The sequence below is a fragment of the Sciurus carolinensis genome, chromosome X (genome assembly GCF_902686445.1).
Source record: "Sciurus carolinensis chromosome X, mSciCar1.2, whole genome shotgun sequence".
NCBI classification, from domain to species: Eukaryota; Metazoa; Chordata; class Mammalia; order Rodentia; family Sciuridae; genus Sciurus; species Sciurus carolinensis.
The window spans coordinates 96,731,737-96,740,086 of record NC_062232.1 but is presented as its reverse complement, the minus strand read 5'-3'; positions in this window follow the sequence as shown (position 1 = coordinate 96,740,086).

The window sequence follows — 8,350 nt, the reverse complement described above, 5'->3', positions numbered from 1 at the left end:
TCATAATGAGAATTAAAGGAAACATGCAAATTGAATTGATTCAACAGGTGAAAAGAAGTAAGGGAAAATAATGGCAAGTTCTAGTCCCAATAGCTTCTATGAAATATGAATTCTAAAGTTTTTCATTATTCTCTTTCACCTTACAAGAAAGAATGACTTCAGATGATGAAGAAATGAATGTATCTCTAGTTCACTGACTTTTGCTCAGATCCTCAAATATACTAGTCCCCTCATCTAACAACAACACCTTTCCACATGGTATATCCTCTGTTTCATTCAGTGTCACCCTCCCTCACCTAGTTAACCCAAACTCATCTTTAAATTCTTGATTTAGATGTGACTTCATCCAGGAAGTCTTACTTGGCCTCTCAGACGTGGACTTGTTTTCATAGTACTATGTAGCTTTCTTTCCAATATGTATTTATTACAATTGCAATTTTAAATTTATTTGTCTGATCCTTTGATTACTATATGACACAAAATAAGCATTCAATAGACAATGAATAAATTATCAAATGCATGTGATCATCAAAAATATATGAGCTATAAGAGTCAATGTGCCTGAGTTTTTGCTTATTCTGTTTTTATTACAGTACTAAATACCAAAAAAAAAAAAACCCTTTCCTTACTTTATAGAGAATTATCTTGGTTCAGTTACCTCCCTAAAACTCCTTTTTGAGAAATGTTCTTCAATAGCTTATGATATAGGTTTTTATTTATTTATTTTTATTTTTTATTTCTTCTTTTTAGTTATACATGATAGTAGGATATATTTTGACATATTATACATACATGGAGTAAAGCTTCCCATTCTTCTGGTTATACATGATGTGGAATTAAATTGGTCACCTATTCATATAAGAACACAGAAGAGTTATGTCCAATTAATTCTTCTCTTTCCTATTCCCATTCTCCCTCCCTTCTCTTCATTTCCCTTTGTCTAATCCAAAATACTTCTATTCTTCCCTATTCCCCTCCTGTTTTGTGTTAGCATCCACTTATCAGAGAGACCATTCAACCTTTGGTTTTGGGGATTGACTTATTTCACTTAGTATGACAGTCTCCAGAAACTTCCATTTACTGGCAAATGCCATAATTTTATTATTCTTTATGACTGAGTAATATTCCATTGTGTATATATACCACAGTTTCTTTATCCATTCATCTGTTGATGGGTATTTAGGTTGGTTCCATAGCTTAGGTATTGTGAATTGAACTGTTATAAACATTGATATGGCCAAGTCACTTAATATCCTGATTTTAAGTCCTTTGGGTGTATGCTGAGGGTCAAATGGTGGTTCCATTCCAAGTTTCCTGGGGAATCTCCATACTGCTTTCCAGAGTGGTTGCAGCAATTTTCAGTCCCACCAAAAATGTAGGAGTGTGCCTTTTTTCCCACATGCTCGCCAACATTTATTGTTGATTATATTCTTGATAATTACCTTTCTGACTGGAGTGAGATAAAATCTCAGTATAGTTTTTTTTCTTCTTTTTATCTTTTTTTAAATTCATTTTTATTGTAAACAAATGGGATACATCTTGTTTCTGTTTGTACATGAAGTAGAGGCATACCATTTCTGTAATCATACATTTACCTAGAGTAATAGTTTTTGATTCATTCTGTTATTTTTTTTCTTCCCCCCACCCCTCCCACCCCTCTTATCCCTCTATAGAGTCCCTCCTTCCTCCATTCTTGCCCCCTTCCCACTCCCTGTATATGTCATCATCCACTTATCAGAGAGATCATTCGTTCGTTGGTTTTTTGAGATTGGCTTATCTCACTTAGCATGATATTTTTCAATTTCATCCATTTGCCTGCAAATGCCATAATTTTATTATTTTTTATGGCTGAGTAATATTCCATGATATATATATACCACAGTTTCTTTATCCATTCACCAATTGAAGGACATCTAGGTCAGTTCCACAATCTGGCTATGGTGAATTGAGCAGCTATGAACATTGATGTGGCTGTATCTCTGTAGTATGCCGATTTTAAGTCCTTTGGGTATAGGCCAAGGAGTGGGATAGCTGGGTCAAATGGTGGGTTCATTCCAAGTTTTCTAAGGAATCTCCACACTGCTTTCCAGAGTGGCTGCACTAATTTGCAACCCCACCAGCAATGTATGAGTGTACCTTTTTCCCCACATCCTCTCCAACACCTATTGTGGCTTATATTCTTGATAATCACCATTCTAATTGGGGTGAGATGGAATCTTAGGATAGTTTTCAGTATAGTTTTAATAGTTGCATTTCTCTGCTAGAGATGTTGAAATTTTTTTCATATATTTGTTGACCGATCATATTTCTTCTTCTGTGAAGTACCTGTTGAGTTCCTTTGCCCATTTATTGATTGAGTTATTTGGATTTTGGTGTTAAGTTTTTTTTAGTTCTTTATAATGATATAGGTTTTTAAAGTTTATTTACTCTTTAAGAGTGGAACTGAGTTTTGGCAACAGCAAAAATTATCACTTGTTTTTTGTGCCTTACAGAAGCCCAAAGTGTTGAAAGGTATGTAAATAAGGAGCATTGACAACATTTAAGTCCTAAACTGAGCCATGTTCTTAAAATGAGACTGAAATTCTTTTTAGCTTATAATCTGCTTCTAAGGACAATTACCATAGATGTTATACACATAATTAAACATTCCCATGAGAGTGTCTAGTTCCTGGTACCTTGTCTTTTAAAAATCATTTCTTAATAGATGTCTGTGGTAAAAGATATGCCAATTACCCTGATCTGATCGTTACACATTTTATATATATTTTAAAATATTACTATGTATCAAATAAAAATAAAAAGCTGTATTTCTTATTGTTACATTTAATATCCTTATCAGCTTCATTTGGAGCCTGGGACTTAAATTAATGGTGAACATTAGCATGTCAGCAGTTTTGTATATTTTGTTCATATAATTGGAAAATCATAGTCCCTCCTATATTATTATCACCACTATCATTATTCATGAACCCTATATTTCTCAAACTACTTTAGCTAAGTATGATCATATAGCACAACAGTCACAAAGGGTGGCTCTGCCTCTTTCCACTCTGTAACAACTCCAACTTCCTTAGACAGTTTCCAAATAATTCTGGAAATCTACAGGGAGTATTTCCCATGTGCTCTGTAGTTACCGTAAGACATTCACCATTCCCCTACCCACAAACCTCCTTCCTACTCCAACTCCCCTTGACTAGGTATCATATTACCACCAATGACAAAAGTCACAGCTATGCTTCCAAATGCTCACCAAAGGAATGACTGATGCTGATGCCTGACAGAGGCACTGCTTCTAGTTCCAATGTTTACCTATATCTGTCTCAAGTCTTCCACTTCATTTTGGAAGGAATTGAAACCCACAAGAGCCCTGGCTCTTGTCATTCTGAAACCACTAGTAGAGTCTACTGTCTCTGTAGTAGCCACTGTTAACCACCATTAATCACCACTGCTAATGTAGAACACTCTTATCTACCTAAGAGATTGGTATGAAACAACTCTTTTAGCTTTCACTCTATGTCATTATCCCCTCAGGCTAAAACTCAGACAGGATCCCAGGTGGACCTGGTCAAAGGACAACCTGAGTCACAACACACGTACTGTGTCCAGAAAACACTTTTTCTTCTCACATCATGACCAAGAAAGTATGCCTCTCACCTCTTTTCAGTTAAAGTGTATTCTATCTCAGAATTTCCTTGAAATTAGCTTCTTACTGGACACTTTCCACAAGGTCTTCTGATCTTCCCAGATGTGTACAAATTCTCAAAAAGAAAAAAAAATGTAGGTTGAAAAAAATGTTCTTGCTACACATTTAGATATGGGACATGTGGAAGGAGAAGGGAAGACTTCTGATAATTCATTTGTAATGAATAGTATACACTTTAAACATAAAACACCAGTTTGAGAATGAGTGTGTTAATATATACAACCTACCTAAGTACTTTTAGGCTCTGGAGTCAAATTATTTGTAGGTGATAAAATTGAGGCAAGAAAACAAATGAAAGTGCATTTATATAAATACATTAAGCTCTCTTTCACTTATTCTAACTCATTTTTATTTAAAAATATTCATTGCAAAAGAATATCAGTAATTACAAAATATGTCATTTTGAATAATCCTTGTCATAATTATATTTACACAACGTCTATAGCTACTATTACTACTAGTAGTTATAGAAGATAATATTTATTCAACACATACTACTTACCATATACTATGAAGTAAGGGTGGATTATTTTATTTCATTCTCACAAACCTTCTAGATAGGTTCTATGATCAACCCCATGAGAAATTTTCAGCTTAGAAAAAAATAAGTGCCCTTCTCAGAGTCACAAAGTTGAAAAACAAAGAAGCCAGGAATAAAACCCAGACAGTCATATCTCAGAGTCTTTGCTCGTAACAATCTCTTCTTAAAGGAGCTGAGTACTACTCAGTCCTGAGATACAGGAGCAGAAGGCTATGACCTCTTACCCTGATGAGGTGGACAGGATGATGTCCACATTTCCACTGGCCTGTTATGGTGGATTATCTTGTTATAGGTTGATAATTCCACTAGGGAAAACCAGAAGGCATCTGAGAGATGCAAAAACAACTGGAGTTTGAGGGACCAATACCTCAGAAAAGGGAAGAACAGAGAAGTAAATCAACACTCTGTAAGCAGCTTTTCCCTCTAGGCCATTTGTTCGTTCACCCTCTATTCTAGGCATAAGGTAAAAGAACAGCAAGCAAGGTTGAGGACTGTGGTTAAGAGGCAGAGAAGCTAAGGAAGCTTTTGGAAAACTCACAGGACTAGAAGGTCAAAAAATGGAGTTTGGGGCCTTCAAGGGAACCAGAACTTTTAGTAACAATGGCCCAGAGGGAAGAGAAGCAAAATAAAATTAGCCAGTCATTTTTCTTTTCCACCTTGATAATCTGTAAAATTCACCTGCTGTATGGAGCAACAGTCTAAGTAAGAAGCTAAGTAGAAAGTTGCTGAAAAGTGAAGCCAAGTTTTCAAGTACTTTCTTAAACCTGTGTTCCCACAAGATATGAGAGGCCGTAGTAAACACAGCTGCTCTCTATTGTGATCCCTGGAGAGCTACACTCTAGTCCTAGGACAAAATACAGAATGACAGTCAGAAAATATCCTGAAATGCAACCTGGATTCTGTTCAGCCCCTAATTGAATCATAATAATCTGTTCTTAAACAGGCTGCCCACCAGAGAATAAGGTGAACCCACTCCAGAGGAAGATCTTATACAGAATCTCTATAACTTTTCATATAAAACATCCATCTGTTTTTCATGCATAATGTCCAACAGTTCTTCATACATAATGTCCAGCATTCATTCAGGTAGCAGAGAAATCATCACTTCCCCCCCCCAGAAAAACACATCAATTCAGGAAAAGATAAAGAATGATGGAAAAGATTAATACCTTGATAAATGGAAATTAATATGGGCTATACATAAAATTAATAATAAAAACTTCCAGGCTCAAAAATATAGGTAGAATTAAGATTCATGACAATACCACCAAAGACTGAAGCACATACATGGACTTAAAATAATGTCAGGTCATTGCACCATCCAGGAAGAGGGAAAAGTACTAATTTATATTAAATTGCATTAAATCAAGAATGAATGTTGGAATCCCTAAAGCAGTGATTCTTGGGATCTCTTTACAGTCTTAAAAATTATTGAGAATTCTAGTGAACTTCTGTTTTGTAAATTATATTGTTAACATCATATTAGAAGTTAAAACTGAGAAACTTTTAAAGATATTCATTCACTGACATTAAAAATAATAGTAATAAACTATTAACAAAAAATCATGAATTTCAATGAAGAATAATTATATTTATTGAAACAAAACACTGAGTGACAATAATAGCATTGTTTTACATTTTTGCAAAATATTTAAATATCTGACTTAATATAAAACAGTTTAATCCTCATATCTGATTTTGTATTTAGTCTATTATAAAGTCATATCTTAGGTAGCTTCTGGAGAATTCCAATGTATATTCATGAAAGAAAGAGAAAAAGTAAACTATGTTAATATTATTAAAAACAATTTTTATCTCAGACTCCTCGAAAGACTCTTAGGAACCCCTAGCACTCTGGACATCACTTTAAAAACCACTCTCCCAAAATAACCACTGGAATAATTTGCACATAAAAAGTTAATAGATGAGCCAGGCCTGGTGGTGCATACCTGTAATCCCAGCAGCTTGGGCAGCGGAGGCAGGAGGATCCCAAATTCAAAGCCAGCCTCAGCAACTTAGTGAGGCCCTAGGCAACTTAGTAAGACTCTTCCTTAAAATAAAATATAAAAAGGGCTGGGGATGTGGTTTGGTGGTTAAGTGCACCTGGGTTGAATCCCTGGTACCAAAACAAAAGTTAATAGATGGGCATATAGAGAATAATTAATTGTTTTAGTTATAATTAAGGCTACCAAGATCAGAGAAAGGAATACAACACATGGAAAATATAGATAATAATAAGATAGTAAGTCAATAATTATGTTAAGTATAAATAATGAACCAAAGCACTGCTTAAAAGACTAAATTTGATAGTATGGGTTTTTTAAATATTGTTTACAAAATTTATATAATAAATATAAGAACACAAAATGTTAAAAATAAGAAAATTTAACAAATATATCATGTAAACACAAACCAAAGAAAGCTGGCATAGCTTTATTAATATCAGGCAATAGATTTTAAGACAATGTGTTAGTACATTTTCTGTTACTGGAATGAAATAACTGAGGCTGGATAACTTACAACAAAAAATTTATCTATCTCACAGTTCTGTAGGTCCAAGGACATCATGCCCATCAGCTGAATTCTAGTGAGGACCATGGCAAATGCATCACAATGGCCAGAGCACATAGAAGAGTGAAAGATCACATGGTAAGACCAGAAGTCAGGGTTACAACAACCTACTATCGTGAGATCTAGCTCAGGGATTCTGTAAGAACTACCTTAATCCCTTCAAAGGGCATGCCCCAATGACCTAAGAACTTCCCACTAGGCTCTGCCTCTTAAATGTCCCACCACCTTACCACCACCACAGAGAGGACCGAGTTACCAACACATGAAACTATAAGAGAAAAAAATCAAACCATTTTCAAACGATGGTAGGCAAGGAACATTAGTAGAGAATTTTAAAAAGCATACTATGAAATGATGAAGGGATCAACATATTTGGGAAATAAAAAAATTCTAAATTTGTAAATTTCTGATAAAATTGGCTTAAAATATATATAACAAAAATCCAGAAAAATTAAAAAAATATAGAAAACTACTTTTATATGGGAAAAAATGATAAGACAAGGAGATAATAAAATGTCAGAATACAGAAGTACTGACCATCATAGTAACATTCTAGACCTAGTTCACCTTTCTGAACACTGCAAACATGACAGAAAAAAATTTGCCAAAAATTGATCATACATAGGATCAAAAGGCATAAGATATCATAAGATATTTTGTTGTTGCCATATACAGAAACTGATTTTTGTATTAATTTAGTATTCTGCAGGCTTACTGAATTCATTTTTTTTAGTTTTAATGGATATTTGTGGAGTCTTTAGGTTTTTCTACAAATAAAATGGTACCATTTGCAAAGATATAATTCCAAACATGAAATTAATAAAATCACATTAACAATAGCATGAAAAAAAGAATAAAATACATAGGTGTAGGAATAAACTTACCAAATGAGGTGTTTTAATCAACTTTTTTGCTACTATGACTAAGAGATCTGACAAGAACAATTCTAAAGGAGGAAAAGTTTATTTGGGGACTAATGGTTTCAGAGGTCTCAACTCAGACAGCCCACTCCATTCCTTAGGGCTCAAGGTGAGGCTGAACATCATGGTGGAAGAGTGGGGCAGAGGGAAGCAACTCAAGACATGACTTCAGGAAGCAGAGAGAGACTCCACTCTCCAGTTATAAAATATATACCCCAAAGGCACATCTCCTCCAACCACACCCTACCTTTCTTCAGTTACCACTCAGTTAATCCCATCAGGGAATAAATTCTCTTATTAGGTTAAAGCTCTCCTAACACAACCATTTCTCCTCAAAACCTCCTTCCATTGTCTCACACATGAGCTTTTGTAGGAAACCTAATATCTAAACCATAACATGGAGTGAAATAATTTTATACTGAAGACTATAAAATTCAGATTAAATAAATTATAGAAACAAATAAATGAAAAGACATCCCATCATGAATTGGAAGACTTATTGTTAAAATGTCTATCATATACAAAGTGATCTACAGATTCAAAACAATCATTATCAAAACCGCAATGACATTTTTCACAGAAATGGAAAACACAATCTTAAAATTTATATGGAAC